We start from the raw sequence: 18,767 nt of genomic DNA, 5'->3' as shown, positions 1-18,767 counted from the left end.
TCCAATTATGGATGGGATTCCTAATAGTATACCTCAGGCAACCAGGATGACACTTTAAAATAAGAAGAAAAAAAAAAAACAGAATAGGGCTGGATCATACTTAAAATCAACAACAACAGGGGCACTTGGGTAGCTCATTCGATGAGACATCTGACTCTTGATTTCAGGATCAGTCATGATCTCAGGATCAGTATCTCAAGGTTGTGAGATCGAGCTCCCTGTTGGGCTCCATGCTGGGTGCGGAACCTGCTTAAGATTCTCACTTTCCTTCTTCCTCTACAGCTAGAGCTCTCTCTTTCTCTCTTTAAAAAAAAAAAAAGGCAAAAAACCCACAATACACAGAACTAAAAATTTTCAAAATACCACTTACCTTTTAAAAAGTCAGAACGGCAGGTAATCAGTGGGGGGAGAAGAATGTTTCTGTCTCTAACTACTTTGACTGCCCTTATTCTGTTGGTCTCTTTAGCAGGACTGTTCAATTTGGCCTCTGTGGAAGAAAACTTCCCACAGGCTGCACCAGCACAACCAGCCTGTGCTTTTACAGTCTGCTCAGGCTGATTACCATGCTATTTTATATGTTTCTCCACCTTTGGACCTGGATGGGTATTAAACTCTTCAGACATCATTAATACAACCAAAGCCAAGATTATATATATATATATATATATATATATATATATATATATATATAAATGATATATCATGAATGTCTGTCTCTGAAAGCTCAACTACATGGAAATACTGGAAACTCACTTAATTTGTAGGAAAGGTACTTTGCCTTGCTTTTCTCGGAGGTTTAGAACTATGGGAGGCTTACGCTGCTGAAGCTTCTTTTCTTGTACTTTTGCTCTACCCTTGTTTTTTGAAAATTCTAATTTATAACTACCATATTAGAAGAAACATTTCAACAAAGTTTCCTTGGAAATTCATGGTCCCAACCGTCACCTGATGACTTTATTAAGAAATAATTTTTAAAAGGTTAATCATTAAAATTTTGTTTATTTTAGATTCAGAGTACTTGGCAGAGGCACATGTTAAGGATGACTGACATAATTCCAAAGGAGTTATGCTGGAGTAGTTGTAGAGAAATGCATTTGAGCTACCGTGATAGAAGACTACAATAAAATGGCAATTTCATGTACTTGCAAACATTCTGAGTTGGTTAAATTACCTTTGACCCTTTGGCATCAAATGCTTACATTAGTAATAATAAAATAAGATGACTCCCATTTAAAATAAAAAAAAAAAAGAAGAAGAATGTATGTGATTCATGGGAGGAGGTCAAAATATCAACATGAACAGAAGTTTGGAAGAAGCTGATTTTGACCCTTGTGGATGACTTTGAGGGGTTCACAACTTAAGTGGAAGAAGTAACTGCAGATGTGGCAGAAACAGCAGAACTAGAACTGGAAGTGGAGCCTGAAGATGTGACAGAATTGCTGCTGCCTCAAGATAAAACTTGAACGGATGAGGAGTTGCTTCTTACAAATGAACAAAGGAAGTGTTTCTTGAGATGGCATCTATTGTCGAAGATACTGTGGAAATTGTTCAAGTGACAATAAAGCATTTAGATATCACACAAACTTAGTTGATAAAGCAAGGACAGGTTTGAGAGGATTGACTCCAATTTTGAAAGAGGTTCTACTGTGGGTAAAATATGATCAAACAGCATTGCATGCTACAGAGAAATCACTCATGAAAGGAAGAGTCAATCAATGCAGCAAACTTCACTGTTGTCTAATTTTAAATTGCCACAGACACTGTGACATCCAGCAACCATCACCCTGATCAGTCAACAGCCATCAACATCAATGCATTATCATCCAGCAGCAAAAAGATTATGACTTGTTGAAAGCTCAGATGATGGTTAGCATTCTTAAGTAATAAAGTACTTTTTAATTAAGGTATGTAAGTTTTTTTTTAAACATACTGCTATTGCACACTTAATAGATTACAATATATTATAAACATAACTTTTATATGTATTAGGAAACCAAAAACTTCACTTGACTTGTTTTATTGTAATATTCATTTTATTGCTGTGGCCTAGAACTGAACCTATAATATCTCTGGGCTATGCCCATATTCATGAAGCCCTTGGAGATGCAAAAGAACAGCAAAGAGGGGAACCTGGAACAATGCTATGGACAAAATAGACCTATGAGACATATACAGAACATTCTCTCCAATGATAGTACAATACACACTCTTCTCAAGTGCACATGGAACATTTTCCAGGACAGGCCATATGTTGGGCCACAAAAGTCAGCAAATTAAACAATGCTGAAATCATACCAACTATCTTTTCTGACTGTGGTGGCATAAAACTAGTAATCAACAACAAGAGGGAAACTGAAAAACTCTGGACATGTAAACAACACCCTACTGCATAATAAATTGATCAAAGAAGAAATTGAAGGGAGATAAAAACTTTTATTGAGACGAATGAAATGGAAACACAATATACCAGAACTTGTGGAATGAAGCAAAAGCAGTTCCAAGAGGGAGGGTCATAGCTAAAGCAAGAACAATATCAAATAGAGCTAACTCTATAACTTATGGAACTAGAAAAAGAAAAATTGAACCCAAAGCAGAAGAAAGGAATTAGTTAAGAATAGAGTAGAAATAAATAAAATAGAAAACAGAAAAGCAAATTAACCAAATACTAACAAAACTAAGAGTTGGTTCTTTGAAAAGACAAAATTGATGAACCCTTAACTAGACTAACCAAGAAAAAAAGAGAAAGGGCTCAAATAAACAAAATCATAAATAAAAAGGGAACATTACAGTTGATTACAGAGAAATTCAAAGGATCATAAGAATCTACTACTTACAACTATACACCAACAAACTGAACAACCTAGAAGAAATGAAAAATTCTTAGAAACATACAACTTAGCAAGACTAAATGAAAAGTAAATAAAATATCTGAATAGGCCAATTACAACTAGGAAGATTGAACCAGTACCAAAAAATCAGTATCAAAAAATCTTCCAATGAGATCAGATCGCTTCACTGGTGAGTTTTTCCAAATATTTATTTTTATTTACTTTTTATTATTAACATATAATGAATTATTAGCCCCAAGGTTATGGGTCTATGTATTGTCAGGTTTACACACTTCACAGCACTCACCACAGCACATACCCTCCCCAATGTTGCCAAATATTTAAAGAAGAATTAATATCCGTCTTTATCAATCGTTTCCAAAAAAAAAATTCCAAAAAACGAACAAAAAACCGAATAAGGAGGGAACACTCCCAGACTCATTTTACAAGGTCACATCATCCTGATACCAAAACCAGAAAAAGACACTGATAGAAAACTATATTATATACCAGGTCAATATTCCTGATAAATATAAACACAAAAATTCTCAATGAAAAAATAGTAAACTGAATTCAGCAGTACATGAAAGGATCATTCTGAGATTCAAGAATGGTTTAACATGTGCAAATCAATCAGTATGATATATCACATTAATAGAATAGAATGAAATAATAGAATATCATCACCTCAATAGATACAACATACTCAATGGTGAAAGAATGAAAGCTTTTCCTCCAAGATCAGGAACAAAATAAGGGTGCCCACTTTCACCTCTCACATTCAACACCATACTGGAAGTCCTAGCAAAAGCAATTAGATATGAAAAAAAAATCAAAGATATCATAATTGAAAAGAAAGAAATAAAATTGTCTCTATTTGCAGGTGACATGGTTTTATATACAGAAAATCCTAAAAACTCAATAAAAAAGCTGTTAGATACAATCAGTGAATTCAGTAAAATTGCAGGATACAAAATTAATATACAAATATAAGTAGCAATTCTATATATTAACAACAAAATTTATGAAAAAGAAATATAGAAATGAATCGTGGTTACTATAGCTGCAAAAACAATAAAATGCCAAGTAATAAATTTAACTAAAGAACAGAAAGATCTCTAAACTGAAAAATATAAGATGCTGACAGAAAAAACAATAGAAAAAGAGACAAATAAATGGAAAGGTATCCTTGTTGATGCATTAGAAAAATTAATACTGTTAAAATGTCAATACTACTAAAAACACTCCTAAAATTTATATGGAACCACAAAAGATCCTGAATCACTAGAGAAGCTTGAGAAAGAACAAAGTAGAAGATACCACATTTCTTGATTTTAAGCTATGCTATAAAGCCATAGTCATCAGAACAGTATGGTAGTGACATAAAATGAACAGACCAAAGGAGCAGAAATAAAAGCCCAGAAATAAACCCAAGTAGATATGGTCAAACAGTATTTCACAAGGGAGCCAAGAGTACTCAATGGAGAAATCACAGTCACTTAATAAATGGTGCTGGATAATTGGATATTCACATGTAAAAGAATGAAACGGAACCCATATCTCATACCACTCACAAAAATTAACTCCAAATGAATTAAAGGTTTAATGTAAGACCTGAAAACATGAAACTTCTAGAAGAAAACATAAGAAGAAATATCCTTAACATAGGTCTTGGTAATGATTTTTTTAAATATGACATAAAGCACAAGGAATAAAATAAAAAATAAACAAATGGAATTACACCAAACTAAAAAAACTTCTGTGCACAAAAGAAACCATCAACAAAATGAAAGACAGCCCATAGAATGGGAACAATATATGTGAGCCATATATCTGATAGGAGGTTAATGTCTAAAACATAAATAACTCATATAATCAATAGCAAAAAAAAAAACAACAATAACAAAAAAAACAAATAACCCAATGAAAAAAAAAAAAACGGACAAAGGACCTGAATAGAATTCTTCCAAGAAGATGTGCAAAAGGCCAATAGATACATGAAAAGATGCTCACCATGACTAGCTATTAGGGAAATGCAAATTAAAACCACAGAGAGATATCAAGTCATGCCTGTTAGAATGGTCATCAACAAAACACAAGTGATAAAAGCAAATGCTGGTGTGGTTATGGAGAAATGTGCACTGCTGGTGGGATTTTAAATTGGTATAACCACTATAGAAAACAGTATGGAGGATCCTCAAAAAATTAAAAATGAAGTACCATATGACTGAGAAATCCCACTTCTGAGAATATATCTAAAGGTAGGGAAAGCATGAACTTAAGAAGCTATTTGTATCTACATGTTCATTGAAGCATTATTTATAATAGCCAAGATGTAGAAACAACTTAAATGTCTACAGATAGATGAATGAATAAAGAAGTTGTCATCATATATATAGATACAGATATATAGTGGAATATTACTTAGTAATAAAAAATGAGAAAATTCTACCATTTGTAACAACATGAATACTAACTTGAAGGCATTAATTAAGTGAAATAATGAAATAAGTCGAAGATAAATACTGTATGTTCTCATTTATATGTATAATCTAAAAGAAAATCATAAAAAATCATAGAAAAAGAGATCAGATTAATGGTTACCAGAGGCAGGAGTTGGGGTAGGGGAAAGAAGAATTGGAGGAAGGTGGTCAAAGGTGCAAACTTCCAGATATAAGATAAATGAGTACTGGGGATGTAATGTACAGCATGGTGATTATAGCTAACACTACTGTGTGATATAAAGGAAAGTTGTTAAGAGAGTAAATCCTAAGAGTTCTCTTTACAAGGAAAGATTTTTTTTTCTTTTCTTCTTTCTTTGCTTTTAATTGTATCTATATGAGAAGATGGAAGTAGCTGAAACTATCATGGTCATCATTTCAGAATATATGTAAATCAACGATCGTGATGTATGTCTTAAACTTATTCAGTGATGTATATAACTGAGTGGTTAGAGTATCAATAGGAGTCACTTATATTGTATACCCCTGAAACCTTCTGAAAAGGCACATCCAGAAGGCACTGGTACAAGCCAAAAAGGAAACGGGAAAGTCATCTGAACTTGGATTTTAAAAGTTCTATACCTTGGTTAAAAAAAAAAAAAATCAATAATTATTTTCATCTCAGAGTAGTGATCATTTAATATAACCTAGAACAGCCATGTTAACAACATGCTTCTAATTGTCCAAAGTATGAAGAAAAATAAGGAAAGAAGGAATTATATTACAGAGAAACTTTATCTTGAAGACATGGAAAATGCTGGGTTTGTGAGATTGTTGTTTAGGTCTTAGGTATCCTGCAAAGGTAACTATTACGTTAGGAACAAGAAACCATAGGAGTGACAAGGCAGCATGGAAACAGGGTTTAAGACAAGATGGGGGGCAGAGGCAAGTCTCATCAGCTCTTATCTGTGTTATCCCTAGACCATCATAGCTACTCTCCTTACTGACAGTATCTCACCTCTATGCTGTACAACAAATTAATCATCCCAGAAATTATTTCATCATGTCACAGTATTGCTCAAATATCCTTCAAAGGGTTCTTACTGAAAATCAAATCCAATTGCTTTCCCATGGTATTCAATGTAGGGCTGCCAGATAAAATATAGGATATCCAGTTAAATTTGAATTTCAAATAAACAATAATTTTGCTTGGGACCAGCTATGCCAAAAATTGCTTGTTTACGTGAAATTCAAATTTAACTGGGTATCCTGTAATTTTATTTGCTAAATCTACAAATTCAAAGGCATTTTTAATCTGCTCCCAATCTCCCTTTGGAGCTTTATCTTCTGGCTTTCCATTAAAGGGGTTTTCTTGCCCTGTGAATTATGCAAGGAATATTCTGGTGTCCAAAGGTGGCTGCTACTGGCACCCTCACCTGGAATGTCTATTTATTTTTCTCTATATATCCAGCAAAGTACTATAACACAGTCCTCAATGAATGTACTCAGTCCCTGAGAATTACATCTATGAGATGCATATGTTCCTCATTTGACACTCAGTAAATACCTATGGTGTTTCTATCAATATTGTGACATAGTTGGTAGGGTGGCCTTTGGGGTTATTTAAGCCCTCAATTGTTATCCTAGTCTGCCCATTTCTGCTCTGAATGTGTCCTTCCTTATAGATATAGTCAGAGACTCAACATGGCTTAAACCTGAAGCCTTAGAGCAGCTGAGGCGTTCAATAGTTGTCGAAGACTACAAGTCTGGCAAGCGACAGAGCAGGTTTTGGACCTAATTAAGAACCAGTATGTGTCACTTGTAAACCACACTGTTGATTTCTGTTGATTTGGTCCTTCCCAAATTTCCTTCAAATTTTCTTTCTGTCTCTATGCATTCCACCCTACTATGTGCTATAAAGCAGCAATGGCCACCAGGTCAGCTTCTCTGCCTGCAGTGTCTTTCCAAAGCCTCACCCATAATTCATTGTTCTCAGGCCCATCAGAAAATCTTCCTACAACCCCTATGAATATGGTCCCAGCAAGTTCAGGAAGCTTCCTTCCTACCAACTGTATTGGCTTATTTTTCTACATAGTTGATTCTCTGATCCCCATCTACTGTTTTGCTTTAACTCATAACAATCCCTATCCTGTGCATATCCACCCAAGTCATATCTTCTCTGAATGTTACCATTCCTTGCTTCCTTGTTCTGTCTCCTGGTAATCCTCTACTTTCTCATCTTAAGCCATCAAGGTCTTTCATCTCTACTCATATTTCATCTCCTTTAGAAAGCTTTCCTTGATTATCCTAATCAGAAGTCATAGAACCTTAAGTTTGGGAGGAAGACCTCAGAGTTCATCTCATATCATATTCCAGTTTGTACATTCATTTTCTGGATACATATTTTATCTTCATTTTAGATACATACTCTGAGAAATTTGGGAACCATGCTCTCCATATCTTTCCTTTCTTGCATCGTCCAGACTACACTATCTGCCATTTTTTAGAAGAGATATACATACATACATACATACATATATATATATATATATATGATATCCCTTCTCTCTCTCTTTATATATATATATATATATACACACACACACACACACACAAAACACATGAGTTACACATATGAATATATATGTATATACATATTTATATTTCAATTCCCATTAGTTGAAACTAAACACTTCACAAGTCTTTTTTTTTTAAGATTTTATTTATTTATTTGACAGACAGACATCACAAGTAGGCAGAGAGGCAGGCAGAGAGAGAAGAAGGGAAGCAGACGCCCTGCTGAGCAGAGAGCCCGATGGGGGGCTGGATCCCAGGACTCTGGACCATGACCTGAGCCGAAGGCAGAGGCTTAACCCACTGAGCCACCCAGACGCCCAAACACTTCACAAGTCTTATTAACCAATAAGACTTTCAGTGTCTTACAGAGACAAAAAACAACTTTCATAGTCCTTAGATCTTGGGCAAATTACTTGCTTTTTTAAAAGTATTCAGTTTCCTAACCTGCAAATGGGGAGAATATTAGCTCTGACCCCATGGCATGGCCATGAGAGTGAACAACACAAAACATTCAAGGCAGCTTAATGGAAATTCTAAGTAAAAAGACAATTCTAAGTAAAAATGTGCTAAATAAATGAAAGATGTTGGTAGGGGGGTACTCTATTTCTCACTATACCTAGGAAATGTGATCTAACTCACAGCACAAATAAGGCTGTGAAAAGACAACGTGCTGTGTAATGAGGTTTACTGGAGCTCAAATTCAGAGAGCAAAGTGCCTGAGTTCTAATAACTATTATAAGTTAACTTCTTGGGCCATTATTTATTTTAATAAACTGGGAAGGACTTTGATCCTTAGTTTACTTTTTAATAAAAATTATAAACTGTAGTCTTTGAAAACAATAAAAAGGAAGCCTTCAAATCTCGCCTAGTACTTTGAAATCACCAGGAAAAATACATACAGGATGGGGTGCCTGGGTGGCTCAGTGGGTTAAAGCCTCTGCCTTCAGCTCAGGTTATGATCCCAAGGTCCTGGGATCGAGCCCCATATAGGGCTCTCTGCTCAGCAGAGAGCCTGCTTCCTTCTCTCTCTCTCTCTCTCTCTCTCTCTCTCTCTCTGTCTGCCTGCCTCTCTGCCTAATTGTGATCTCTGTCAAATAAATAAATAAAATCTTAAGAAAAAAAATACATACAGGATATTCTTCTATCTAAAGCAGCTACCATCCAAGCACGAAGATGTAGGAACCAAGCCGCTTCTAACCTTTAGCAAGGTTTGCAAACATACTAGGAGGCGTCCTGTGATACTCTGCTGTCATTTACTCCAAGGCAGTCAGTGAAACCTTAAGGCTGTCCTGGACTTGCGGACTGCCGCTCTGTTTTCTTCACATCAGCTCAATCGAGCCCTGGACCCTCTTCAGCCTGCTGCACTCAGACGGGGGAGTTAATGCAGTTAGATTGCTCCTGGGCTTCCAGCTGGACTACTTCAAATGGTATTACTTCCATTTGTGACGCGCATCACCAGCAGTGCTCAAGTTTGAGGGCAACAGCAAACAGACACCTGAGTCCGCTTGCTGGCCGCGGAGCCCCGCTGAAACCCGAGGCAGCGACCTGGCTGTCAATCTGTCAATTTCAACAGCGCTGCGGGGCGCCGGCCTCCACCTACCTGAACCCCACTCTCGAGCGAGGCGGAGTGCTCCCGGCTGGCGCGGTCGGGAGGGAACTTAGCTCGTGGATCGCGAGCCCATTTTGACAACACGGGATTGATGTAATCAGAGTAAAAACTGAAATCCGCCTTTCTTCCGGCAACTGCTATAGTGTGAGAAAATCCTCTTTGGGCCAAAATGAAGAATTTAAAAATCACCCATCACCCAGGATTCTTTGAGGATTAAAAGACATAATGGGGAGAGATACATACTGGAAGTAAAGTATTAAGCTCAGGGCCTGACAGTCAAAACTAAGTACAGCGTGCCTGAAGTTGTTCGCAGGCATGCAAGGTCCATAGACACAGATGTTCACATGCAAACATTCAGACGGCCCTTTCCAGTTTCAATCCTGATTCTGATTCTTTATTTTTAAATTTTATTCCTTGTAGATCCTTGCTTCCCACGTAATCTGTGTGAACTAATTTTTTAAAAAGTTTCCGAACGGACAGATAAATAAAATAGACTAAAACAATGAATTACTAGTAACATGGATATTTCTAATATTCTGAATTTCTTCCTGTATATTACTGTGGATCGTTAGCAGTTTGTTTTGCGATCATACCTTAAGCACCGATGCTTTAGGTACATTCTATGTTGCTCAGTACAAAGGACTATTCTCAAAAAAAAAAAAAAAATGGTCAAGGAACATAAAAGATTTTTGTTTGTGATAGATAAAGTCAGTGACAAACAAAGTGCACCCCACCTAATTTAATTTTGGAAGAGTAGTCATTCCCTTCTTCTTTAGTCCACTCATAAGCTTCAACCATGTTAGGGTATTGCCAGAGGACCCACAAACACCGGGCTCTGTGGAGGCTGTAACTTCTGTCACTTGTATTTTTGATCACAACAGATATTTTAGAGTTTACAAGGGCTAAGAAAATCTATTTCAGCATTAGGAAAACTTAACTTTAAATCCGTGATTCATTTGTACTTTTACAAGCTAGCCCAGTTAGTCACTTATTTTGGTACCAATCAACAGAAGCCAATCAATTCGTTATATGACTGTACCTGTAAATCACTTTATAAAATGTTTCGAGGTTCCTCCTATCAAAACTACCCTTCCTCTCAGCTCTCCCACTGTGTCTGCTCCATGTGTTCAGACACCCTGGGCTTCCGCTGTGGGTGGGGGCCTCTGTGAAAGACATGACGATCCTCCTAAGCACAGAAGGTGACTACACTAAGATGTAATGTAAAAGAGGTGATACTAAACCAGGAAGCATGGGAATGAATTCTAGTTATGGCAGCATTACTTAAAATCACAAGACTACAGATTGTTTAAAGAAGCTCCTGAAGATCATGCTCAACCTCCTTATTTATATATGTGAAAACTAGAATAGGGCTAAAGAGTCATCGTTCTACAGCAGGACCAAGAATCTGGCTCCGAAGGCAAGAGGGAAGTGATTAAACAGAAGCCATAGCCGACTGATTTGCTTTTTCTCCATCTAAGATTCCAACTTATAAAATTGAAAAAAATATATACTTTTCTCATTCACTCAGTTACCAACACCTATGATATATAATCCTATATGCAAAGGAGAACAGAGTTCTCCAGGTGAAACAAGTCAAGTCAGGACCAGGCTTTCTTATTGTCTTTACCATTGGTAGATACAGGTATAAAGTATACTGTTAGAGAAATCCTTCTCCTATTTTTAATCCTTCCATTTCAATCACTCCTACAATACTTACTCAAAAAAACAAAAATTCAAGAAAAACCATATGGGAATATATAATATAGACTTCCAAAAAGCCTGAAGATAGTTGTCAGTAACAAAGGACAGCCAAAATTGGGCTAAGATATTTCTACACACATACCAGAAGAAGAGACAAGAATGTGAAAAGCTTACAGCAATTCATTTCAATGAGTTCAATAGAGATTATTTTAATATATAGTAATATCAGTCATTGATTGAGCAGCTACAAATGCTGGACACTTAATAAATGTCATCATATTTTTTGGTAAGTACTATACAGTGAATGATGGATTCGTAGAATGAAATTCAGTAAAGTTAAATAATTTCGTGCATTTACACAGCTAGACAGACAGACAGAAGTTTAAATCCCAGGTGACTTAATATGTGCCAGATATTTCAAGATTTAGGCATGCATGATTTCATTTAATCCATTCAGCAAACTTCTAAAATAGGTATTATTTTAACTCAAATTTAAAGATGAAATTACCTACACTCAGATTAAGAAATTTAGCTCAGTTAACATAATGACTAAGTCACAAAACTGGGATTCTGAATGCTGTGCCCATGCTTTATTCTCCAATACCCTTTTCCTCCTGGCAGCAAGGGGCAGGATAGTGAACTAAAACCCCACTCATGCCTAGCCCATGATATTTTGCAGTCCATTTTGACTTCCAAATGAGCTAGTGGAACTGGGAAGGAATGACCTTTCTTATCTAAGATGAATACATTTCCAATTACTGCCTACTGCTGTCACATTGCATCACTCAACATTGCCTCCTAATTCACAGCCATCCAAATTGTCAGAATTTCACCAGACACTTTAATTATTGAAGTTTATCTAAATAATAAAAAAAAGGCACTATGAAATTTGTCAGAAGACTGATTTTGTACAACTATCAAAGCAAATCAATCTAAATACTTTGTATGAGCTTATTAAAAAGTATTTAATGAAAAGAGATAAACTTCCAGTTACAAGATAAATAAACACCAGGGATGTAACGTACAACAAAATGACTGCAGCTAACACTGTTGTACGATATATAAGGAAGCTGTGAAGAGAGTAAATCCTAAGAGTTCTCATCATAAGAAGATCTTTTTCCTTTTTTTTTTTTTTTCTCTTACTTGTGACTATGTGAGACGGTGGATATTAGTTGAACCTATTGTCATCATTTCACCATATAATTAATCAAATCATCAGGCTGTGTACCTTAAACTTATAAAGTGGTGTATATCAATTACTTCTCAATAAAACTGGGAGAAGTTATTTAATAGATGTGCACTCAAACTTTTTTACTCTTCCCTTTCTTCCAATGGAAGGGATGAGATTTCTCTGGAGGTTTTGGAAAAGCTACAGGATGACTTGATGCAGTCATTTTAATAGGGAAGAAGCATCCTTTTTGCACGCCAGAGATAAACTTCATTTGTTTTCTTCAAAATAAGCAAGATATGTCATTGGATTAAACTCTCATTCAATAAACATTTACTGAATGCCTACTGTGCGCTGTGGTTGGAGTATAAGTATTCATGGTTTCCATCCTCACAAAATTCTGACTCCACAACTCACAAGGCACAAATAATTTATTCAATGATAAAATAACAGCAGGAGAAGTGCAGAAAATATTATGGGATCTCAGGTGAGTAAGCAACCATTTCCATCCTGGGCATCAGGGAGGGCCGTAAGAGAAAAGGAACCATTTTCTTCTATCTTTGAAGTATTAGCATCAGTTTACCAAGTGGGACAAGGAGTAGAGCAATCCAGACAGGAAGGAGAGTAGACATTGAGAGTCTCGGAAATGGAAAACATGGGAAATAAAATGGTAGGCTTGAAAGGAAGTCACACGACTATAGGATAAAGGGGAAAATTCATGGGATTTCAATCATCCAAATATTTGGTATCCTATAATAATTTATGATGAGTGTCTGCTGAATTTCTTTTGGGGCGGGTGCTGTTCTTTCTTGGGATCTTTAGGAAGACTAAACATGATCCTTGGGGCCTGCCTGTGCATGTGGGCCTATGTAATATTTCAGATATATCCTTTTTGCATCAAAAAGTTAAATTCAAGAATGATTTTTTTCCTTTGGGGGAATGCAAAGTCTCAGTTGCTCTTTTCTGTAAACAACAATTCTCTCCTTCCATTTGAGATATGGGGGATTGGAGGCAGATGGGAAGGGAGATTGGTGGGGAGGATGGGGACTCTTGATCAAAGATCTTATTTTCAGAGAGTTCATTCTTAATGCCAGGAGACAGAGGATTGATTGCATTTGAATCCATGTGGACTCTATGCTTTTCTGATGTATTGTGGGTTATTTAAGGGTAGAGCATATGCCCTCAGAAATATTTGCATAAACATTTCAGCAAGATTCCATGATCTTACTTCTCTACATGACAGATCTGTGAACATTTCAGGAGCAGATTTCCACAGACACTGACTGAGATTTATTCTAGAAAATAAAAGCTCCAAATGTATGCTAATAGGGAAAGCATTATCCATGGTAGAGGGCATAAGCCAACCAATTAGCCAATGAATAGGAATAAGAAAGAAGGATATCTAACTTCCTGAAGACAGAGATTCAGAGAAGTTCTATGTTTCTTGGTTGTTGTTGTTTTTTAAGTGTGTTGGTATTTATACAGTAACTTTTTAGGAAGAGATATAAAACAATAAACGTTGACTATGAAGTAATCACAAAGTGCAAACAAGCCAAAAGAAGAAAAACATAAACTGTACTTCCAAAGCATTCAACAGTTGTTCTTGTTGTTTTCTGATTATATAAGTAGTAATCTAGGCTTGTTATGAAACATTTAAAAAATACAGAACTGTGTATTCCCACTACCCCACTGTTAGCAATCTGTTACAGAATACTCCATCCTTCTTTTCTTTTCTAGGTATGTGTGTGTGGGGGGGGGGGGGTGGCAGTGTGTGTGTGTGTTTGTATGTGTGTGTTATTTCTTCTGTAGATAGGGAGAAATACATAGGTAGTTTTTGACATTCTTATCTGAATGTATGTGTCCACATTTTGGATATTTTTTTTAGAGATGACTCCCTGCTATTCTGCTGTTCCTAACTTACTGACTTATCTCTTTTGGTATTTTTTAAAACTCTGGATTCCTCCAGTAGAGTATCTTTTTTGTTGTTCATGAAGGCATGAGAAGCTGTTATGCAAATATTGGACACTACTTATGTTTTTTCTTGTTTTTAAGGTCATGAATAAATTTACTACTCCTTGGGCAGGTCTTTTTTCCTTTGTTAGGTGGGTCGGTCATTCTGAATATGCAGAAACACACATCTACTCCCCCATGCATGACCTTATAATTCAGAGATAACAAACAGAGATACCTCGAAATACAATACTTCTAGTAAAAATAATCCAAACTAACAGTGTCATCTATTCTAACCCTTCTAACAACATCAATCCTTCTAACAGTGTCAACTGAGTCACGTAACTACTGAAAATATTCACTAAGGAATGTAAGTAGATTTCACTATTTGCTCCCCTATTTTCCCCCTCATGCTTCTCGAAGAGGACTATAATCTGGTAGAAATTTCCTGTCCAAGGTGATTTCTATGCTAGAGTTCCTGAGATAAGAGGGAAGGATCTCAGTCTAAAAGGTGATAGCCAGTGAGAAATTGCCATGAGTTCATATAGAAATGGAAGAAAGTTAGAATTGCTCCTCTAAGTCCCAGGGTGTCTTTCACATAGAGGAGTTGACCCTATAGAATCTTAAATCTAGAAATTCAAGAAATAAAATAAAATCAGAATCTTGAAATAAAATTATTATTTCAAAATCTTGAAATAAAATCAGAATCTTAAAATCTGATTATACTCAAACTTTTCCTAAGGAATTACCAGCATACTCTTGCATTCTTTTTGATAGTGAATCCCAGTAGAGCGGAGCCATATGTTACCCCTTAGTTCCTGGAATAGAATGCTTAGGTTGGTACTCTGGAAGCTCAAGACCTATAAATACCTCCTCAAGGAAACACCCTTATATAGGAGAATCAAACCTAAAAAAAAGACTGACATTTGGATATTGGTCAAAATATTACTCCTTAGCATTAAAGTATGTCATCACAGTGTCATAATATTGTGACACATTATGGTGGCACATCAGACCAACTCCTACAAAGTACCAGTCTAAGCAATCCACTTACACAGATTTGTGCAAAGAAAATCTTTTCTGATATTCTAGAGGGTGGTGAGCAGCTTGAACAGAGGGCAGTGTGTAATTTATGCACTTGATTTGGAAACTGGCCAACACAGTTTGGGAAGATCGACACAGAAACTGCTCATCAAGCTGATTAACAAACACAAACAAGGGATGATTCTTGTTAACAGCACCAGGTTGGGAAATACCAAAATATTGTGTTTCCCATTAGATACTTGCAAGACTAGCCCTGGGCACCACTTCAGATGTGTTATTGTTTGCGCTGCTAGCTTCCTCCAGGTGGGATGAGGATTTAATTCATAATAGAGAGGCCCAGAATTTCTTTTTATCCCATTATTTGGGAAGGTGTGAAAATTTTTGTATAGTAAGAGAATGATTCTCCACTCTAGTGGCATATTAGGTTTCCTTGGTATTATGGGCAGAATGTTCCCTGAAATACGTATGCTGATTTCCTAATCCCAATATGATGCTATTTGGAAGTGGGGAATTTGGGAGATAATTAGGCTATTGGAATAGAATCTTAGTTAATCCATCACCTCACACATAGTTACAAATCATGTTCTTGTGATGAAAACTTTTAAGATGTATCTGTTTATCTCTATTTTTTGAGTGAGAAAGCTGAGGGAACTCGAGCAAGGTCTCACAGCTACCGAAGGCAGAATGGGCATCTGCAAGAATGTTCTCCTCTGAATTAAAAACTAAAACACACAGCTTTGCAGCCAATGAGGAATGAAATTGAAGGATCTGACATTCTAACATGCCGGCCTAATATAGCAATGCTGACTCCATAGCAATGAAGGTCTACATGAAATGTGAATGGTTTTCATATCATTATCTATAAAAAATCACAGTCAACATGCCACGATGAATACCCAGTAAATGTAAGCTATTAGGCAACTTAGGGACACTGTTATCTCTAAGGTACTCAGATTTAAGATTTTGAGTTTGAATATTAACTTCATTTCAGGATCAGGAAGCCCTGTTGATCTCAGTGAAGGCCACAGAGTCCTAGGTAGTAACATCCCCAGAAAGGAAATATGGAGCTAATGCCTTTTTTCTTTTCTTCTTAAGAACTCTGAGAATTGCATTTCAGGAATTCTTTTCTCAAAGCAGCAAGGTCTCCCCTGGTCAATCAAAAATAAATATTATTCTATTAGGTGCTAAAGAAATATTTGTTGAGTTAATGAATATGCATACAAAGTGCCCTTTGAAAGGAAATTTTACTCTGTTTTTTTGAGATTGCACACTGGCAGCTCTTGAAGTGAATGTGGCCCATACATGGGTTTTATTTGGCACGTGTGGACTTCTTTTTTCCCAGTGAGCCAACATCAAGGATCAGAGGATTTCACTTACAAACACATAGCCATAAAATCCAGGCTTTAAGCTTTTCTCTTCAAGTTGAAAATCTGGCCACACTGAGCCTGTGTTCCTATGTGCAATAGCCAATCTGATACAGCATGGGTATTCACACCGTAGTGAAGCACTTGCTAACCCGTGACCTGTTATCCCATCTGTAGTGGGCTGAATGGTGACCCTCAGAAATCTGACTGTGTCCTAATTCCCAGACCCTGCAAATACTATCTTTTATGGTAAAATAGTAAATGTTGCCCCATACACCAAAAGATGTGATTAAGTGTGATCTTGAGAGGAGACACTTATCCCGAATTATCTGGGTGGATGCTCAATGCCCTCACATGTGTCCCTACATGAGAAAGGGAGTGAGACGGAGGCACAGAGAAGATGGGGAAGGTGAAGCAGAGGGAGTTGCAGCTGTAAGCCAAGGAATGCTAACAGCCTCCAGGAGCTAGAAAAGTCAAGGAATAGATCCTTCCATAAAGCCTCCAGAGGGAGTATAGCCCTATGGACACCTTGCCTTTGGATTTCTGACCTGAAGAATAGTGAGAGAATTAATTTCTGTTGTTTCAAGCCACCCAGTCTGTGGTTTTCAGTTACAACAGCTCTAGGAGACTAATATACCACCACTTGGACATAGATGCCTGTGGATTTGCACAGGTGAAATCACTCATTTTTTTTAGGACGTAGACATTTTTGTTGGGTAAAATGGATAAAGTAGGACACTGTAGCAAAAACTCCTATCTCTTAGGGTATGGCATCCTCTATATCTAGGCATTATCTCTTGGAATAGATCTAGTTGCGATTTGTTCATTTTTGTTCTCTGCCAGGACACTGTTATCTTACTTTAAAGTTTGGCTATCAGACAAATTTATATTTTTATATTCCAACTTTATAAACTGCCAAAAGGAATGTATTTCCCATCAGGTATGAAATAAATAATACAGGCAAATAATGCTTGGAGAGTGAGAACTCCACAGACCTCATTTTACAAAGGGGAAAACTAGATCCAGGGAGAAAAACGAGGTACCCAAGGTCATAGAGATAATTAGGGCAGGGTTAGACATAGACCTTCTCACTCTGGGTTCATTGTTCATTTCACATTACAGCTCCCTTTCATGACCATCCGAGCCATAACTCTTACTTTTTGATCACTGAAATAAGGTTGACTGTGAGATCCCTTAGTAGAATGCCACTTTAGTTCAAAAGTAAGTATGGACATGCCCTCAATCTATGAAAGGAAATGCTTTAAGTCATCTCCAATTAGGATTTTTTTTCTAAGTAAATTAATTTATCCAGAACATTTAAGTCACTTCATGTTTAACTACTAAAAGGTCTCAACATGATATATGTAGTATCTACTACACTAAAGAGTAGGGATATTAAAAGAAATTTGACAGGAACAGCCCAATTGGTGACTTTCTTAAGGGAAGAGAAAAATGCAAGAGAATATATCCTAACCCACTTATTAGAAAGATTTGAAAAGTGTTAGGAAAACCTGAAAAACATGATATGCCATACAAGCTGAGGATGAACATGGAGAGCCCAGCACTCAAAGGATACTATAAATTAATATCGTGTACCAATGTTCTTTCAGCATATGAAAAAAATAGAATAAAGCTTTTTAATTAATTTTTTTTCTGAAGATAATTTTTTTAGAGCAATCACAGACACTCCAATAAGGCAAGAGCTGACTGATAAAGTGTTGCATTAGCTAACTTTTACACCTTTCTAAGCCTCAGGTGGCCAAGTCACATTTGGACTCTATTCTGCATAAATTTCACACTCCAACACAACAGCAATATTTCCTTTAATGCTGAGCCCAAAGCTCCCTAAAAACACATGGAGTCTGCATTGCTGGAACTAATTCATGAAATAATAAGGATTTCTTCAACCAGTCAGAAGGCATATTAAAATGCCATGTCAATATCTGACTGTGCCAAGGACCCACCATAGCAAGTGATAAGCTTGAGTCACTAATGCCCACTATAACCCACGTCTGATAATGCTTCTTCAGAGCTCCTGGATAAATTCTTTGGCTTTTACCACATCCAGTTGTAGCCATGCCACAG

At 36.5% G+C, this 18,767-nt stretch overlaps 1 pseudogene; it reads left to right on the top strand.

Annotated features, from left to right (window-relative positions):
* The first annotated feature begins 414 nt into the window (after positions 1-414).
* On the top strand, positions 415-629 carry LOC132028397 (phosphatidylinositol N-acetylglucosaminyltransferase subunit Y-like; annotated as a pseudogene).
* The last annotated feature ends 18,138 nt before the right edge of the window (positions 630-18,767 follow it).

Source organism: Mustela nigripes, chromosome 12, assembly GCF_022355385.1.
Source record: "Mustela nigripes isolate SB6536 chromosome 12, MUSNIG.SB6536, whole genome shotgun sequence".
Lineage (NCBI taxonomy): Eukaryota > Metazoa > Chordata > Mammalia > Carnivora > Mustelidae > Mustela > Mustela nigripes.
The sequence above is the reverse complement of the archived record's forward strand: the minus strand, read 5'-3'. Positions and strand labels throughout refer to the sequence as shown.